The 20715-nt window shown below is 37.5% G+C and overlaps 1 protein-coding gene and 1 long non-coding RNA gene across 3 annotated transcripts in view; one reads left to right on the top strand and one right to left on the bottom strand.

Moving 5' to 3' along the window:
- LOC134219955 (synaptic vesicle glycoprotein 2C) overlaps positions 1 to 20715 on the bottom strand; it is a 78768-nt gene that overhangs the window by 7217 nt on the left and 50836 nt on the right. The gene's annotated exons all lie outside the window — the stretch shown is intronic.
- On the top strand, positions 13758 to 15311 carry LOC134225612 (uncharacterized). The gene is made up of 3 exons (XR_009983281.1): positions 13758 to 13997; positions 14065 to 14134; positions 14202 to 15311. It is a non-coding gene; the product is annotated as an uncharacterized LOC134225612 (long non-coding RNA).

Raw genomic sequence — 20715 nt, 5'->3', positions numbered from 1 at the left:
TTTGTTAGGTCACACTGGCGCCTGCCACGTCAGAATGCAAGTCAATGTAGGGGAAGAGGGAGGAAATGATGATGCAATCACTCGCCCACTGCAAGCCGAATAGACCTCTGCACTTGCCACGAGCTCTTGCGGAATTTGTTGGAATTTTTGGGTTAGGTTCGAGGAGCAGAGGTCCGTCTTGGTTAACAAGCTGCTAATGTGACAGATAGGAGAAAGCAGAGGATAGAATTTTTTAGGAAACGAGCTTTTTCGTTCATTTCCAATTCTAGCAGTTTCTACTAACGAGAGGAGCCGGCCAAGGGCCGAAAATCTCGTTAATAAAGATAAATAATAATAAGTTTCTACTAGAATGGTCAAGGTATAGTATAGAAATGGAAACGGTATGGAAGTTCTAGCGATTGCTAGAACATGAGAAATATAGAGAAAGGTGCAAAGTAGGAGAATGGAATGGACCTGGGATTGAACCCACGACCTCCTGCGTATGAGACAGAAGCAGTAGCCATATGACTACCAAGCCCGTTGAATATCGATTCTTCATTTTAGGACCCAAATGAGCAAAAACAAAGTCCTATCTTTCGATTTGCATGCATAAATTAGAAGATTCCTGCGTTTTAAATTCACAATTTCGATATGAAATTGTTGAGTACGTTTTAAGATTTTCAGCGACGTACGCTTTGAAGCGTAACGCATTGTAACGCTTGCTTCTCAAACAAACCAATTTTATTAAAATTTCATCTAAATATCGTTATTTTCGGACAGGAAACTAGTTATATAAATGCAATGCAAGCTCATTTTTATAAAGCCAGTGAGAGAATTAGCAGCGGCATTGTTTTCAGCTCAGAGTTTCAGAAAATGTCGCCAGGAGGGTCCACAATGTGTAGGGGTGCCGGGATGAACTTATTATCTGTATAAAAAATCACATAAATAAAGAATATTAAAAAAATGTGTAGGAGTCCAAATCAAGTAGGTTACCCTATCAGGATATTGAGCACGTCGTTTCGGGGTGTGTTGAGCATCGTGAAACCAGCTCTGGGTTGACTGAAACTCTCTGGGTTCGAGTATGATGATGATGATGATGATGGTCCCGCCACATACCCCTACAAGGGTTTGAGCTAGACGAGATATCTTTAAGATAATTAATTGATATGCATTTAATCGGATTTCCAAAAAGAAAAACGATCCGATTTCATATCACAGTTATAAATTACAATATTTTCCATCACTAGGGGAAGGTGGGTAGACTTGATCCCCGGGGAGACTTGATCACCCCCTGTTTTATCGAGAACTAAAGTAGTTTTGTTCTAGCGTATTTTTTAGTATAGATCCTCTAGGCCAGCGGTTCTCAACCTGGTGTACATGTACCCCTGGGGGTACCTTCGCTGTTCTCAGGGGGTACCTGAGACAAAAATGCATAATGGCGGATATTGTATTGAACTTAAAAAACCCAAATTTATCCCCAAGTGGTGATTATGCCTTTCTCGATTCGATATGTTGGATTCGAATTAATGATGTAAATGCTGTGCTAATTGCCTAAATCTAGGCGGTTAAAATATTTAATGCAACTCTATCACGCTGCTTATAAATTACTCAATAATTGAGTAATTTTTAAGCAATTATTATGAGAGTAATGGATTGCGTCATGGCTAAATTGATTAATGACTTAAAGTGTGCATGTAAACAGCGTATTTGTTAAAAGAAAAATAGCAATATTATTCAAATCGAATGAGTTATTAGCAAACAAAAACAATAGTGTCCAACTAGGAAAGTTTCTCCGTCGAATGAAACTAGTTGCACTCGAATCGGTCAAGTCCTTCTATATGAAACGTGTTTAACAATAAAAATTCCTGGGCTACACACACACACACACACACACAGTCAGACATGTGCTCAGTTTTTCGAGCTGAGTCGATTGGTATATAACACTATGGGTCTCCGAGCCTTCTATCAAAATTTGGCTTTTGGAGTGAAATTATAGCCTTCTGGTACAACTTTGTTGTACGAGAAAGGCAAAAAATGATGAAAAAATCCTTGATTTTCAATTTTAACACAGTTGTGATACAATTGCACATAATGAGCTTGTTGAATAATTCCCAGTGTCTACTTCTAAAAGGAACTACCATCTGACGAGGGTAGTGTTGGTACTTCGAGATTTCCTTCTGACATAATAACAAGGAGTAGAAAAAACGCGGGTTTTCCTCGAAATTAAGGCATTGTCAGTCACAACACATTCTGGCACATAAGTTTTTTTTTTTTGTTTTTTGTTAGAAAACCGTGCAGCCGAACTGTCTATAAGCGTGCCCTTCAAAGATACCAAAATATTTGCATATAATTTTATATTTCTTGAAATAAACATCATAATTTCTCCTTTTCGGGGGCACACCACTCGGTACGGAGGCGGCGCACAACTGGCATTTTTGTGGATTTAACTTTGCTGCGTCGCAGCATGCGTGAAATAATAGGGGTATACACTTAAGGTGGTTATACAACAAAGCCACAAATCGGCCATCTTGAAAACCACGTGCTTTTTGTGGTGATTTTTCAAGATCACGAATTTAGAGAACCATACAGCCCATTGGGATGAAACATCTGTAGATCGTTTGCTTACTTTTGCTAAACAATCGACTTTAATTTCAGCATTGTACGAAAATTATTACGCTAGATTTGAACTTTTAATAGTAGGAGTAGAAAACCGTGTGGTGAATTTGAAATTCACCACATGGCATGATTGTATAATCACCTTAACGGCGTAGGTTGCTGCGTATCTGATTATAGAAATGTTTCACACTCAATCACTAGGGACATATTTCAAATCGCCTATGAAACATTTCCATAAACAGATACACAGCAACCTACGCCGTTAACTGAATCCCCCTAATAAAAATGACAGTTGTGGATTGCTTCCGTATCGAGTGGTGTGCCCCCGAAAACGCGAGCACTTTGAAACTTGGATTCCGTGAGGAGTGACCTTGAGCTGCAAATCGCAATGAATAAAATAAGATCAGCACGATATAACATAAAAACCCAAATTAGAGTTTTTACCAATCGCTAAGTTGAAATGGTTTTTTTGACTAATGAGTAAAATGGGCAAATAGCGTCAACTCAACAAAGGTCAAACACTTTTAAATTAATGAGATATCCACTGACTTATTTGATTACGGAAATTGAAGTTGAACAATCAAATTCGTTACTATTTGAAAGTTGTACGTCAATTTAAACATTTTTCCTATGTGAATTGCCATATGAATAAATTGATTTTGAATTGACTTTAACATCACAAACAAGTTACCTGAAACATTATTGAAATTTGAATTACATTAAACAAAATTCACTTCACAGTATTACAATTTCAGATTCCTGATCATAAACCCAACATTTTTAAATAAAAAAAGCATCAAAAACATAAAAATTCTACTGTGGGACACCGGAATCCTTACACCTAAGCTCTATATTGAAGAGCTAAAGAGCTAAAGAGCTAATGTAATAGTGCCTACAAAGTACAAAAATCGGAAAGTTTGTTTGTTTGAATTTGGATATTGACCCCCTGAATCAAAGTAACTCAACAACCGTGGACAGATGTTTTAGCAAGGGATCGAAATCAGTACCGCTATTTTTTTTGACTGAAGGATTAAATTAAACCAAACTGATGGAATAAACTGACACTGTAAACAGTTTCATAACATACTGAGAAACGAATTGTTGAACTTTATTCAATGTAATTTGGCAACTAAACACAGTACATTTGGTACATTTTTACCAGGCAAACAAAACACGTTAGTTATCGATTTATTTAATGTTTGTTGTTTTAGTTTTGAAGACTACGAAAACGATAAAATAAATTATTCATAAATTGCTTTCATAAAATTTTCCAAGTTTTCGGATTTTCTGCTCCATAATATCAAAGTTCGAGAATAAAACCATTTTTTTACAGAAACGAAAACCCAATTAATTCTAGAAATTTTAATTTGAGTCCAACACAATTTTTGAGGATTCCAAAAGATCAATCGTATCCTATTTATTATGTTTAACTGATAGTTTTTTGTTTTTTTCTCGTCAAAATCGACAATTATTTTCCAATTTTCAACAGCTCTGTCGAAATACAAAAACTCTTGAAATTTTATTTGAAGCCTGTCAATAAATTTTAAAATAAAATAGAAAAATGTCTCTGAATAACAAACAGTTTAACTATATTTTAGGATTAAAGTTAAGTAAAAACATGAAAATAACCATTTTGAATCATAAGTTTCCTGGTGCATTTGCACGTAACTTAAAAATTACGCCACAATTCCGGCTAAAGTTTGGATTTCCAGAAAAAAAATCTTAAGGGGTACCTCAAGCAATGACAAAGCCTCAAGGGGTACCACTCATCAAAAAGGTTGAGAACCGCTGATTTAGGGCATTTTGCACCCTTTTCCCCAATTGTTCCATCCCGTCTTTTAGCGCGATGTTTATCTGAGCAGCAATGTTATCTCGAATGCCCTCGATCGAATCAGACATAGAAGAAATATTCTTCATTTCCTCTTCGATCTTTTGGACGTTCGAGAGCAATACATTCTGCTCGCCACAACACTGGCTTGATAAACAATTATCACACTTAAACATAACATTATCATTCTCCGTGACCAGCTTTGCCAATGGTTTGGTCATGGATGTGCACTTGTAGTGGTACACTTTAGCGCAACCTAAAACTTAAAAAAAATAAACCCGCTATGGAAGTGTTGGCAGTCCGTGATTTAGAGCAGCCCTGCCCAACCTTCTCAGGCTTCGGGCCAATTTTCAGAATTACCAACTGCCAGAAAAATATTCGGAGCTTTTTTATATATGGTTTTATATATATTTCGTTTTGAAACCAGGTGAAATCGACCTGCTAGATTTAATCATCTGAAGTCCAGAACAATTTGGAGAACCTAGCATATCTGCATCAAGCTAATTTAGTCTGCACATAATACGCAAGGGCTCTGTGAACTTGTGTGGACATGCCGAGTTGATTCCGATTGGATACCAGGCGTAGCTGTTCTCCGAGATCAAACTCTATAACAATTTATCTGCATCAAACTGATTTGGACTGCACATAACACGCAAGAGCTCTAGGGAAAAAACCGAAACCGAAATCGAAACCAGGCGTAGTTGACCTGCTAGACCAAATGATCTGAACTCCAGAACAACTTGGAGAACCTAGCACATCTACATTAAACTATTTTGGACCTATAAAAATAATGATCCCTAGAAACATAACAAACTTACAAACTACAGGAAACTAGAAAAGGTGGATAAGACATCCGTAAACAGAATTGTGAAAATCGCTTAGAAGACACCCGGGAGCCTATTGTTTGAAATCATGACTCTAATGATTTCTTGATCGCAGTATTCGACATGCTAACAAAAAATATGCACTTCCCAACATGCAATTAGATTCTGGTTTCCCATAATACAAGTTCCATACTAATACTTGCACACTTGTTCATTTATTTAATAAAACGGATGAGATGAATTTTACGTAAAAAGTTTAGTCACAAGATAAATCATCGCACAAATGTACCATGCGTCTCCATATGCTTTCAAGCTTATATGCTGCTGAACAGTTTTCAAAATCCCTACCAATCGTTTCCCCCTGAAGCCCCCTTTTGCTTGAAAAACACTCATGGGGGCATTCAGATATCGTAATAACTTAGTATTTTAACGAATCTGAACTAGAGGCCTTGATAAGAGAAACGCGGATAGAAAATGTAGCTTTGCCAACACTGCATTCAATCTTCTTCATAAAAAACAACACACGAAAAGAAAGAAATGGTTATGCAGGTAAAATTTCGTATACCGCTATTTGATATGTTTACATCACATGACAATAGAATCCAATAAACAAAGCAATTGCATTTCATAATCTATCATTGATTTACATATATTATTGAAAACTAATGTAAAATGCATTCATAAATGGTATTAAATCAAATTTAGCCGTTTTCAGTATTTGAGCCAAAATTTTGGCTGCTTGAGAGGTCTTTTGCTCGATTGGTTGCTGTTTTTGACGGTTCGATTGGCGGCACATACCTATCCGCGTTTCTCTTATCAAAGCCTTTAATATGAACATGCAAGTGACTTCAACGCCGTTAAAGCGATGATCCCCTTCCTACATTGTGACCAAATAATCTCGGAATTTCCCAATTAAACAACAAACTGGCGTTTGTTTGTAACCAGTCGATTTTAGAGGTCGAGAACTAGTAATGCAACACAAACTTTTTCTTCTGATTTTGTCGTCCAGTGTAATCAATGTTTTTGTATTATATTGGCCAAAAACTCTTTAGAGGAAAACTAAACACGATTTCATTACATTCAAAATTTAATTTCTTCTTTTGTTTATTTCGTTTTTTAAGGTCTCCTTGTAGGTCTTTTGGTTGAACATTTAATGAAAAACAAGGAATAATTCCTTAATTATTGTTGACTACTCTCCAATACTCGACAAATATTAATTTCGCGTTGGCTGAAATTCGCAAGCAAGATGCCATTTTTTAAAAATATTTTCATTCTTGAAACTGTGCCAAAGTGTTAATTTTGTTTCAAAAGCTTGGTACCATAGCTTAGTCAACTAACATCGTAATGCATAATAGAGCAAATCTCCGTATTGGCGCTTTGATGTTGCATAAAGAAGAAGAAGAAGCAGAAAGATGATAATCGAAAAAATCTCCACGGGAAAGCATACGAAGAAGTTTTTAAAACTCTTCTCAAAAATTCAAAAAGCAATTTAATTAAAAACGGTAGGCAGTACAGGATTGGACAATATTTCTATTCGAAATTTTATTTTGTGATGTTACTCTTAAAACACAGTAAAAGTCCATCCCCGTACGGCTTACCGTTTTTAATTAAATTGCTTTTTGAATTTTTGAGAACAGTTTTAAAAACTTCTTCGTATGCTTTCCCGTCGAGATTTTTTCGATTATCATCTTTCCAACAACATCATTTGGACATTCGCGTTGATAAAGTTGATTGTCCAGTTTCCTGGTCTAGTGTCAATATCATATTTCGTAGAATGCTAAGCTGAAAAGTATTTTTTTCTTCGCATTCATTCATCACTTACCCTTTTGAAAAACATAACATAATTTTTTAGATAGGGTAAAAGTTCCGATAGTCGTGGGTGTTCCTATAGTTGCGGCAGGGAATCAACAAACTAAACGCAGTAGCCCACATTACCAGTCAATTAGTTGACCTGTCATAACACGATAGAGACAAAAACAATATTGGATTTCCACTTAAACTGGTAAAGTATCTTTAAAATACTTTGTTTTTTCTCCCCCCCCATGCGCCAATAGTTGCGGTAGTGTTCTAATAGTTGCGAATCCCATATAAAACCTATGGGATTCGCAACTATTGGAACATGAATAACAAAATACCGCAACAATTGGAACACTGCAACAAAAATTGGAGGATTGATTTCAGGTAACAAAAAAGGATTTTGATACAATTATGGATAAAATTGAAATAATGAGCTTTCGGCTGCACTCTCAAGGTAAGGAAAATGAAATATAGTTTAAAAGTAATCGAGAAATTAATGTTGGAACGTGCTTAGTTCCTCCACTATTGGGCCTTTTACCCTAGTTCTTCATCGGACATGTTAAATCCCTACAACTACCAAGCGGTTTGCATCTCTCGGGGCCAAAGGAGCTTATGCTTATTTGACACGAAGTAGGCCGAAATAATCTTCCAAGGCGGCTCAAAAGTTCTGATTCCTACTCAGATTCAATCAACCAGCTTGAATTCCCATACAATTATCAAATGTTGCAATAAATAAATATATAAATCCAATATTCATGTTTTTAAATTTCAAACCAGTTGGAGGAATACAAAATTAGCATGAAATAATCTCAATGTAACGAAAATCTAATTGGGGCTTATTTACCCATTTTTTCAACAAAAGCCTGTTCCGTAACTGGTGAAAATATTGGTGGTCACAATTATGGAATACCAATCAAATCGTATTTCTTCAAACAAATCAAACTTAAAGCTTTTTTCGAGTTAACCTTATGATGGGCGATTAGGTAGATATACAATTATCCAGATAGAAATAGGTTTGCAATTGAAAAATTGTCGATTTAATTGCGAAATAATTATTTTTTGGCAAAATAGTTCCATAATTGTGGGGGAGTGTATAAGCCTCTACGACGGCCATTCTTTGGTTATCTGGTCCTTTGTTAAATCTGGACAAACTTTAGTTTACGCAAATCAAAAGATTAAGGTCAAAAGTATTGTGGAACGCTTGCTTGTCACGCTATCCTGGAGCGATTGTTCACCCATAGCTAGCAATCGATTTCGCTTATACAACCGCTAGCTGTACGCTACGTATTACGTACATAAGACAGCTTATGCCGCAACCCGAAACAGTACTGGACACTTGTCCACGCCAAGAGAAAGGAGAATAAATTACCCGTGGATATGCGTTTGAAAATCAAACGGCCTTAACATTGTTGGAAAAGTACAACTTGTTTGCATGTCACTTCGAAAGCACTCACAATATTGATTCAACTTTAGAATTAAAAACCCGATGCCATCTTCATTTCAATAAATATTTGTGACGGATCGATACGTTTAATGTTGTGAAAAGCTGCATCAACATGATGCAAATTTCATAAGACTAGTAAGCTTTTCAACATGTTTCCCGTTTTTTGAAATTAATCAGTGACGAACATATCATCACTGATGTAATGGAAGGTACTAGAAAACAGATTCAAAGTGTAAACAAACCAATATTAAATTAATCGAAATAAAAAATCTCAGACGAACAAATCGTGGTTTCTGAAAAAAATGTTTTCATACTAAATTATCGTCATATTACAAATTAGCATACAGTTTCCAATACTGCTCGCGCAACGGTTTCAACACGGCTCTCAAAACTTAAATATCATACCCATGAAATCACCGACCGGCGCAGCTCTAATCAATGGCATATATCAGAAACAACATTTGAGAAGGGCGAAATTACTTTTGTTAACAACATATTCCCGGTGTCGCTCGCTTGCTTTGATGAGGCAACCTAATGACCCACCTATACGGCGCACAAAGATCGTGTTTACAAACATCCTATACGCGCCATTCGCAAATGCGGCCCAACGTGGCTCCTAATAACAGTGCCTGTGCCGCGCAGACCATACCAGTCAATCACTCGAAATGATACTCAAGTTTAGCTCAACGTTATCCTTGAACCAAGCATTGACTTTGTGGAACGGGACGGGACACATCCGACTAAGGTCAACAACCACGCGGCTCCATTTGCATAGAATAACTGTTCGTGGTTTTGTTTTTGCTAAATAACAACATCTCGAACGGCGTTCCGCCAGCCAGCAGTAGATTTACTCTACAGCGCCGGCAACAAGTTCAGCACATAGCGTGCATGCATCTATTGGCTATAGATACAGACTGGATGAGTTTTCCACGCTTTTCACGTTAACATCGCTGATGAATAGCGTTTGTTTGACAAGATGCAACTGCTTTGCCGGAACTGCGCTTTTTTTGTTCTGTCCTAGAACGGATGATACCACGCTGGGAATGCGGCGTAAATAAGCTTTGCGTGTGCGATGAACTATGAATTAGTTGTATACCTGCGTCTACTAAATATCAATAAATTATAGAAATGTTTGTTTTCTGCGGGGAATAATTTTCCTACGAAGAAATAAAGCACGCAAAAGGTAACGTAAAATGTAAACACTACCTTGACATTGTAAAACTGCAGCTTCGAGTAGCTAAATAATACATTTTGATGTGGCTAAATCATCAGCTGCGCTTATTTGCTATTAGACAAACCAAACAATGGTCACAATCACCTTGTCGACGATTTTGCAATCGCTGCAACGTACATATTGGAACCTTTATTCATCATATCTACTCCACAATCCACATGTGGTATGGCGGGCACCTCTCTACCGTTATTCCAGGGCTCCCGTGTAGACGGATGACGACGTTGCCGGTACTATGTGCATTACAGCCCAAGCGGCTAAGCTTCATTTAGTATAGATTACAATAGATTTTCTCCGTATTGGGCAATGCACTCGATTGTACTCGCACCCGCGTTGTCTACGGGAATTTAAAATACGTTTAAAATTAACAGAATTTTTACATCTGGGCTGATCTAAAACATCGTTTGTTTGGTGGACCATTAAAAATGAAGCACACCTAAGCATGTTTGGAGCTGTTCCGTAAAGTAACTCACAAAACTTTAAACACAGAAATGTCAAAGATCCATATTTAAAAAGTGAAATGGATAAAATTACAACCTGTTGATGAAATTCATTATAACTATATAACGCTGCCTTGTTAGAATATTCTCTTGATCTGTTGTTACTAAGCAATCATCAGTCAAGTAGATCTAAACATTACGAAATTTGTCGTCGACGCAGCTATCAGCAAATGCAGAGCACAATATGACGAAAAAGATTAACCGGGAAATTTTGAGCTATTATAATAGTAAACAGTTTGGGAAACGGTGAAACACCGCTAGTATTTAAATAAAATCAATTAAAATATAGGCCTAGATTGTATAGAATGTAATTAATAATCAATAATGTCATAAAAATGCGACAAGTATGATCAGTAGTAGGGTGCCAAAGGAATGTATGGGAAAAATTTGACCATCGAATTTCAAAAACGGGTGCTGCTCAAAAGTTTCATCTCCTCGAAGAAAGTCCCTATGCAAAGTTTCAGCTCAATCGGATTTCGTTAAGTATTTTACCAAAGCGGCCAAAGTTTGACTAGTTTGAAACACGAAAATTTCCTAAACCGATTTTTTTATGCCAAATGTCTTAGAAATGGGTGAAACGTCGAGATCTGGTGCAACCTCAAAAAAAAAATTTTTTTTTTTTTTCGTGGTGACACCAGTTCTCGACTTTTCATGCATTTTTGAGACATTTGGCATAATTTTTTTTTCATACTTTGCTAAGACATCAAAAATTATGTAAACATGCTTTTTTCTAAAAAGTGTATCCACCATCCGAGCTAAAACTTTGATGGCTTAAATAAGAGATTGTGCACATTGTTGTTTTTAACTACTTGGCGTAATAACCAAAAGCAGGCAACCCGTCAGGTGATAATCTTTTGGATAGAGCTTCAATATATGAAGATTTACAACTATAAATGTTCTCAACGACAACATATTAAGCTATTAGGCTAAGGTTTGAACCATATACTCTCATGTTTATGCTTTTTTTTAAAAAGCGATTTTTCCGCAAATTCAAAGTTGATGTTTATAAAGAGGACACTATGTATTGTCGATGCTTTTAAACCATCAATCTTTTTCGAAATCTGTTTTCTTTTGTCTGGCCTTCTAGAAATGAAATTCAATTATAAATTCTAACTCAGAAATTTGGGATATTCATAACAATCTAAATTTGTTGGATTTTCAACAGCTTCAACCGTTTATATCCCGTTTTCGGGCTGTCACAGGCTCTACTGTTTCTAGATGTCGACAAATCATCGACAGTGTGTTTCTTTCCGATCTTCTTGATGATTTTGTTGACATGCCGATTTACAATTTTCTTACAAACTGTCAATTTTGCTTATAAAAAATTCGGAAGTTTATGTTTATGTTTACGCGAAATTTGAGAAGCTTTTACAATTGGCGCCATTTTGTTGGATTTAAACTGTTTCATCTCTTTTAAAAAAACAGTTGATTGACAGTATATTATAATATACGATGAAGCAAACTCCATCGAAATTGACCAATCTATCTGCATAATATCGTTAGGTAAAAGTGTCCTCTCAATAAACTGAACAGTCCTTATCGCAACATCTAATTGCTTTATGTCAGATTGTAATTGTAACATAGCCGCCAATCACTCCTCTCTGCTCCTCCAGAAGTAGCATCCCACAATGAACTATCAGATTGTGCGTAACAAAATTAACTTCATAGTCGCGAATTGACTCAGGACCCATAAGTGAGTGAGTGAACGAGTCACGAATCGACGGATGCTGAAAAAAACAGAATCGATTTACCTTCAATAATAATACCTAACTGAAACCAAATCAAAATCAGAAACTTGCAAAAACATTTAATTTGGCAGCAACTGACGCCATCGTCAGCCACTCGCCAACGACATCCATGGGAATAAACTTATCGCATCGTCTCCCTCCGACGCGCGCTTTTAATTCTGATACCAACGACAACTTTATACGTCGGAAAGCGATTATGTTTCGCATTTTGGAGACAATTCGTTTGGGATCGACTTTCTCTTGTGTAAAATAAAAACACGGATTTATTTTCAATAATGCGGCTTTCCAATCCCTAACAGCAACAAAACCAAAACTAGAATCTCGCGAGAAAATTTTATCTGGGTAAAAAAAAAATTTGCCGCTGAAATGCTGTAGACGCCATCCATATGAATATTTTTTTTATAGCGACTCGCTCTGACTCATTTTGATTTCGCTACCGATGGCAATTTTCTGATCCAGAAAAGAATCGTTTTGCTAAACGCAACGAAATCGAAGTCAGAATCGTGCTAGAAAATTTCACTTTCGACTTTTCGATTATTCGACGATTTTTAAATAAATTTTTGCAATTTTAAAATATTTTAACATTAAAAATTGAATAACAAATTTATGAAAATTTCAGGAACCTAAGAAATTCACAGAAAAATACATTGTAGAGTATCCCATTTGCTGATTAGATACTGATGAAATGATGGTATATTAACCCGAGTAAACGAAAATAGCTCAATAATAACAAATGTTGATTAGATAGTAAAATAAGATATGGACATGATTGATATAAGAGATAAAAGATCAGACGACAATATCAATATTTTGCACTCAAATATCATGAGGAGATCAAATTATGCTATTTGTAAGAAGTGATCAATATCATGTGCCATTAGTTTTTTTTATCTATAGCATATTTTGATATTTAAATGATATTTTGGTGCAAATTTTTGATAGTGTTGTCTGTTATTTTATCTCTTATATCAATCAAGTCAATATCTAATTTTGTTATTCTGTTCATGACTTTTGCCAGGTAATTCATTCCGGTGTTTGAGTGGCACGTATGCCTGATGCCTCATATCCCAATCAGTGAGCCTGGGTACAGTCCCAGCCCGCATGCTTTAGATTTTGTTTTATTTACAATGTTAGTTAAAAAATTATAGAATATTAACCCATTCAGGTGTTTGAGTGGCACGCATGCCAGCCTCATATCCCAATCAGTGGGTTCTCGAGTAGACGAAAATAGCTCAATAATATTAAATGTTGATAAGATAGCAAAATGAGATATGGACATGATTGATATAAGAGATAAAATATCAGACGACAATATCAATATTTTGCACTAAAATATCATAAGGATATCAAGATATGTTATTTGTAATAAGTGATCGATATCAAGTGCCATTAGTTTGTTCTTATCCATAGCATATCTTGATATTTAAATGATATTTCGGTGCAAATTTTTGATATTGTTGCCTGATCTTTTATCTCTTTGTAACGTTTTACGTTTTTTACCGTTTTAAATTTGCGTAAATTTCCGTAGCTTCAGACGTTTTTATCTTTTTAAGCAAAATCAAGTGTAAATAAGTTTTGGAAATAGTTTTTACGTGTCGTCTATTTTAGTTGAATTTAATATTTGTAGTTTTTGACGTTTTTTTTTAAGTAAAATAATGTTCAAATTCAAATTAAATTCGATACGTGTCAACGAGAAAGCAATTCGTCGACATGGTTTGTGTCTCGACTAAATGATGTGATGTTTGAGTACTATGACGACAGCCATGTTCAATTGAGGTCTCCAAGCAGATTTCACCAACACTATCACAGAGTGATTTTTTTTTGCTGCACACTGAATCAAAATGAAAATTATCATTTTCACCTGATGTCTAGTTCAAATTTGCGATATTTTTCTTAGTGTTTCCACGCATTGTTTGTTGTTTTCTAACAGCAAACAAGAAAAATATTACAGTTCTAACAGCAAACAAAGGAAAATTTTGTAAACACAGCACCAACACCAATGGGGATTGAGTAAAGTTTAGTTCGTCGAGGTAATTAAAGTGATTGGAGTGATTTTGTACGTGATTGTAATTAGTTTTTTTTTCGTTCGTTCTGTAGATTTTATTCTGTTGTCGGTGTAGCCGACTCTCGAAAATTTAAATTTTAAATAGTGTAGTGTACCAAAAAGGTATATTTTTGTCGAACTACTCGTTGTCTGTTTTAATGTTAATTAATGTTTCGCGTTGGACTTCCAGCGCGTGGCGCTTTTTTGGTACGGGCTGGAATTTCGGAGTCGACCCGGAGTCGACGAAAAGGGTTTACGGCATTTCCGTCGTTTTATCGTTTGGAGGAGTTTTTTGTGGAGTCCGTGCGCTCGTCAAGGCCCGCCCTTCGGGGTAGCGAAACGGAGTGTGGTGAAGTTTCGTCAAAAAGAGAAGCGAAAAGTGAACCGTCGATCGCCAATCAATCGACGGTGGTCCAAAACGTTCCGAACCCTACGGACCGTTCGGAGAGCTCGGCGCGTGGAATACGTCGCCAATTGCGTACCACAGTGCCGGATTGGAACCGAAGGCGAGGGTTCATTTCATCACGGGCGGTAAAAAGCGAAGCCGTGCGGAGGTACGTTGGCCCTTGTCCGGAGGGGAAAATCAACCCGGGAAGCGCGACATCCGTCGACGCAGCTCTCACGAGAAAATCGGAGGCCTTCCGTCCAGCCGCCACCCACTTCGCAACTTTAGTTCGGCCATATTTGCACGGGCTCATCAGCTGCGCACCATCCTGCAGCTAGGCGATTCTTCTGTCGCCGCCATCGTCAAGGACAGCTTCGCCGCCATCGCCACGAACAGGTTCGACGCCATCGTTCCGAACCGGTTCGCCGCCATCGCGCCGGCGAAACCCAGCAAGTCGACGAAGAAGAAAACCTGCGCAGGTATGTGACTAGTGTGTAGACATGGCCATGATCTAGATAAACATTTATATATCCGTACCAATTCCAAATGTGTTCAACCCGAAACAAATAAACCCCACGAATTGTAAGTAAGAAGATCGAGTAGTTTTTTAGTTGGAGTAATCGCTGAGAGATCACTCCGTTCGCTTTTCCGTTCCGTTCCGTTGACTACGTTGATCACTCGCTTTGCATAATTTCTGCCGGGATTTATTGGCGGGTTGGAAGAGTTTGAGGGTAACGTAACTTGGGAGGTGGCCAAATTGGAGAAGCACTTGGTGCAAAGCAATATTTTAAGTTTCAGCCAGCGACCGTTCGAGTGACCCCTGAGGAGAGAAGTCGAGTATTAGTCGGGCAAAAGAACTCGACCGGTGGTCTTCCGGATCCCGGAAGTGGCGCTTAAGCCACCGGTTAATCATAAACCTCGAGCTGAAGCAACGAACGGTTGCATCTTATATCAATCAAGTCCATATCATGTTTTGTTATTCTGTTCATGGCACGGGTTCAGTCCCAGCCCGTATGCTTTAGATTCTGTTAACGAGTTGGTTGATAGTTATGTTAAGTGGAAGCACTAGAATAAGGACGCTAGAAGTACAACTGCTGAGATCAAAATTATTCATGCATAATAACCCGGATTTCGTCAAACTATCATGAAAATGTACGTTTTCATTTTCATGGTAGTATTAGAGGCAAAAGTTTAGATTTTATAAAGACTATAGGGGAGGCCGGGGCTGGTTGGTCGAAGGGGCAGGTTGACCGAGTGGCTTCTGTGAAAACGTTATAAGGCGCATTTAAGGCTCATTATAATGATTTGGGTGGGGTATTAGATCGCCCATGTACGGATGTAATTTCAGGTATTTTAGTGTTTCCGTTTCTCGGGACCACGTTTTTTGCTATTTTGGTGCGAGTGAGTAAATTTACGTTAAGGTAATGTCATATTTGTAACAAGAATCAATATTCATCAGATTTCTAAAAACGTGGTACCCTGGAAAGGAAAATGCTACAAAACGGTATAAATGTTTCCAGGGTAACCTCACTTTTGTGTTTGTAAATTGTGATTGTTCTCGAAAACATCTCGTGGGGAAGTTTGGCCGACTTTTGTGTGGTCTGTTTGGGCGAGTTGAAAAACTTAGTAAATACCAATCGACATATTTTTTTATCGAGTCCCCAATAAAAGCAGCATTCAAAAAAAGGAAAAAAACGCTCGAGAAAATGATATCAAATGTAAGTATACTGTGGCAGAGGAAATGAAAGTAGCGAGAGCTGTGAATGAAAAGTTCACAAAAATGTTTTAAAAAGTGAAAAGTTAAGATTTGTTTACATACCTAAATATTACAAAACTATAAACACTACATTTTTTCCACTTCTAAACATTGCCCACTGAAGTGTTTCACTTATTTAAACAAACTCGGCCAACCTACCACAGCCCTGGGGTTGGTTGGTCGTTTTTTCTGCAGCATTAGTTTTGTTATAACTTTTTCCTCAATTTGTGTTCATCGATGAAAATATGTCACAAATGTGCTCAAGACTTGTGTATTTATGACAGTGAAAACCGTTTTTTGAAAAGTCGAGCCAGAATTAATACAGACATTCCGAAAGCAAAACTCGGCCAACCAGCCCCGGTATCCCCTACTTTTTTTTGATAAATTTTGATAAATGTTTGATGAAATTTTGAATAATGCGTAATGTTTACATGTGCAAAATTTCATCACAATTTGTCAAGTGGTTATCGAGATGGCGTCTAGGCAAGAAGTGCTTCCACGAAAAATATAGGCGCGGTCGTGGAAAATCCATAAGGCCAGTTCCACAGGTGGATTGCAAAACAGTTGGGAATCGACGATTCGACCGTGATCGTGCTGTAAAATCATCCAATGAGACAGCGGAAGAAAGGCAGACAACCGACCTCGTGAACGCAATTCAAACCATTCGATTCGTGACGTAACCGGTCAAGTCTTCCGTTAGGTTCGTTCAGCAGACAATGAAGTAGCCAGAACCTCATGTCTCCGAACTTGCGATGCATGTTCGATTGCAACAGAGATCGCTGTCTTAGCATTCTGCCTGAAGTCCTAAAGTTAAGCTGCGACCTGAGGCTGCGGTTAAAGACAGAGGCAATTGACGTCAGCGTTGAGAAATTTGACAACAAATGTAGCTTGCTGCGCCTTACGCATCCGAGGCCATGTAGTTGACATCTGTCGATATACGCTGGAAGGTTTGCGTGATCACGCCGGTAGATGTTTGAGGGCTATCCGTAAGAACCTTTTCTGGACACGCTCAATGCGTAAGTTCCATGTTACGTCGTTCGGTGCCCAAACAACAGAAGCCGTTTCCAGAATTAGTCGCACGAGAGCACAATAAAGTGTTTTAAAAACAGTGAGGATCCGTGAAATCTTTGGATATTCTTGAGATGAATCCAAGCTGTCGGTTTGCTTTAGAAATCATTGTGGATAATGTACATTGGAGGAGAGCTTGGGGTCCAAAAGAACACCAAGATCCGTCACCTGGTCCACTCTGTTCAGCACATTATTCATGATGAAGAAATACATTATCGGATTTGTGGAGCGGTGGAAAGTCATCACGTGACATTTTGTAATGCTAATAATTAACTTCTTCACGGCACACCAGTTGGTAAATCAGTTAAGCAGCTATTGAAGTGCGATACAGTTTCCAATACTGCGAACAATAACATAGATCTTGCGATCTACTTAAAGTCAAGCGAAGTGGCAACGTCGTTGAAAAAGATGAGGAATAATAACAGGGCATGTTGCTTCCTTCTGAGTCACATCGACCGGCCATACAGTTATGAGGAAAACCACGACACTAGTCTGTTTGAAAATCCCAGACGTGAGAGTTTACGAAGCTGTATCTTGTGGTCATTTTTGTCAAACGCCGTCTTGAGGTCCGTGTAAATCACATCTACTTGCGATTTTTCTTCCATGGCTGTCAAGCAAGTGGTAGTGAATTCCAGTAAATTACCCACCTACCGTGAAGAAAACCGTGTTGATCCGTCGAAATGTGTTTTTGTAGCATGAAGGACATGATCGCTAAAAATGATCTCAAAAACCTTAGAAGCAACAGGCAAGCTGGTAATATCATAAGTTTTTAACGTCCTTACGGTCACCAGATTTAAATACAGGAAACATGTGAGACAGTTTCCAGATCAAATTGATAACTTGTTTTGATGTTGCGAAATCGACAATTTTGATAATTTAGGTTGGTAGTGTAATCAATCATGAAAAATAAAATTTGAAAACAAATTATGAGTTCAATTTAATGTGAATATCAAAATACGTTTTTTCCTTTGCTCTCATTATGACATCAGACTTAGTTCGGGTTTCCACGATGATACTTTTCCCTTCCTCTTCAAATGGAAGCTTGGCTTTAAAAAAATAATTTAAAAATATTCAAATATTTGGAATGATTCTGCTCAGAGCAGCAAGTCTCTACATATACACCCAACCGGCGGTTGTTAGATTTTCTAACAATTCTGTATAAGAATCTACCAAAACCTGTATAAGAACTGGGCATATGCGAAATTGTTAGATTCTTATACAAAAAATGTAAGAAAAGCTTACAAAATTGTTAGATTCTTATACGCTATTTGTATAAGAATCTAGCAATTTCGCATATGCCCAGATCTTATACAGGTTTTGGTAGATTCTTATACAACATTGTTGGAAAATCTAACAAGCGCCGGTTGGGTGTAATAAAGATATAAAAAAATAGTTTAAGGATGATAATTGAATCTTTTTTTAAACTTTTTTCAAGGTATTTTTTTTTAAATTTAGTTAGTTAAATGATGAACAACATTTAATACAAAATTGTACCTTATCAAAGTCATATTAGCAGGGATCAAAATTTCCCTGGTAAAACCAACAAGAACAGCAAAAACCACTAAGCCAAGAAAATGTTGCTTTGCAGCTTTGATGCGAATGCAAAAATCAGCAACGACCGAACTCATTTCAGTTTGTGAATCGCAAATCTTGACCACATGTAAACTTTTCTAATTTCGAACTCTATGTTACTGTTGTGGGTGATGACAAATCGGTGACCTCTTGTAAAGTAGATCTCACAACAACAGTCCCTTCCTACGGTGGATAAAAAAACTGCTTCGAATAATAATTCTAATAATTGAAGGATTCTTCTTATTGCACTTTCCACATTTATTAATAGCGAGGTTTCTAAGACAAGTTACTTTTTTTTCATTCGTATATCATGAGGCTATACACGATGATACGGCTTATTGCTCGAGAAAGTTGAGAAAGTTTCCAACCCGAAAATTTCCTTGAGTGGACCGGGAACCGATCCCAGCCACCTTCAACATGATCTTGCTTTGTAGCCGCGCATCTTACTAATCAAACTACGTCGTAATAGCATGCTATACAAATTATCAACAAGAAAAAATGCTTCCGAGATAGCTTACTCGTCGTAGGAACGTTCTGCCCCAAACAATTTCGATTTATTCCGCGCGTTCGACAAGCCTGGTGGACAATTAAGCTGCTTCCGGCCCTCGCCGTCGGCATGGTGTTCTCACATTTGCTCGTTGATCAAACGCCTGTACCCAACACACCGTTTTCCGGTGGTGGCGGGCGACGGTGCAAACGTGTAGCAATCTCCACGAGAATCAGGTAATTTAACATTAAATGAAGCCTTAATTAGAGCGATGATTTCAACAATTACATCTAATACTTTGAAACGGTTTGCCGACAAAATTCTCCTCCCCTCGGTGAACCGGCATCCGTTTAAGTGCGTATTGGGATAGAGACTTAGTATGACGCAAATATGAAAACCTGCAGCCAAGCTAACTATCTCAGTTCGGACGCAGTTTAGCAAGTGCAAATAATGTAGCATAGTTAGCCAGCTGCTGGGGCTGCAGGCAAGGTTAAGTTTGTGCAACAAAATTAAAGGGTAGCCGGAGGAGGAGCACATTTACACCGCGCGCCGGTCGGTTCTATGTACGCGCCCATATATAAAGGTGTTAGATTTATTTGTGAACATATAATGGATAGAAGTCATACCGATATGATAATTTTATAGCAGTAAACTTGTTTTTGGATACATGCAAGAATGTGGAGTAGGGCTATGAATAGTAATGTTCCGGTTACGCCCAGTTCGTAACATTGTTATTGACAGTAATCGGTTGGGTGCAGAACTAGAGCCGTTACATGACAGATCGGTATCTGACGTATTTTAATTTATGTAACATTTTTGTGAAAGTAGACTACTGTCTTACCTCGTTAATAGGTCTAAAATTGATTTAGGAATTGCTTATCCATTGAATAACAAATCCAACAGAAAATCAGCGCTGAAGCAGCTGGCTCCAAATCTCGGTCCCATCAGGAAAATGTTGCAGATGCAAATGAAAATTTTTCTTGACTTTCCTGGGCGCAGAAAACCTCGCTGGCAATATATTATTTAGGAAATGCAAGGAAAAAGCGACACAAAGAGACTGCTGAGGCTAGACAAGCCACAATTTGAACAATAAGACAATTTTCCCAATTAGTTTTTTTATATTAATATTTTTATTAAGGTGTTTTTGCTCCCAATTTACAGTTGAAAGATTCGAACATTGTTGTTGGAAGCAGACCTCATTATATAAACCACAACCTTGACCATGTCATTACTAGCAATTTTCGTATATATTCGGTGTAATAACAATGGGATGCCATGGCATGGTGGAAAGTCGTTTAAAATGGAATAAAATTGTATAGAAATTAAATTACGCATGAAAAGCGAATATCCAATTTTAAGCACATCGAACCGATCGTGCTAACACATTTAGGGCCCATGTGGGAATATAGTTGATTCCCCTTTCTATCAGTGATCCC

Source organism: Armigeres subalbatus, chromosome 3 (assembly GCF_024139115.2).
Source record: "Armigeres subalbatus isolate Guangzhou_Male chromosome 3, GZ_Asu_2, whole genome shotgun sequence".
In the NCBI taxonomy this organism is placed as follows: domain Eukaryota; kingdom Metazoa; phylum Arthropoda; class Insecta; order Diptera; family Culicidae; genus Armigeres; species Armigeres subalbatus.
This window is presented reverse-complemented; position numbering and strand designations above follow the sequence as displayed.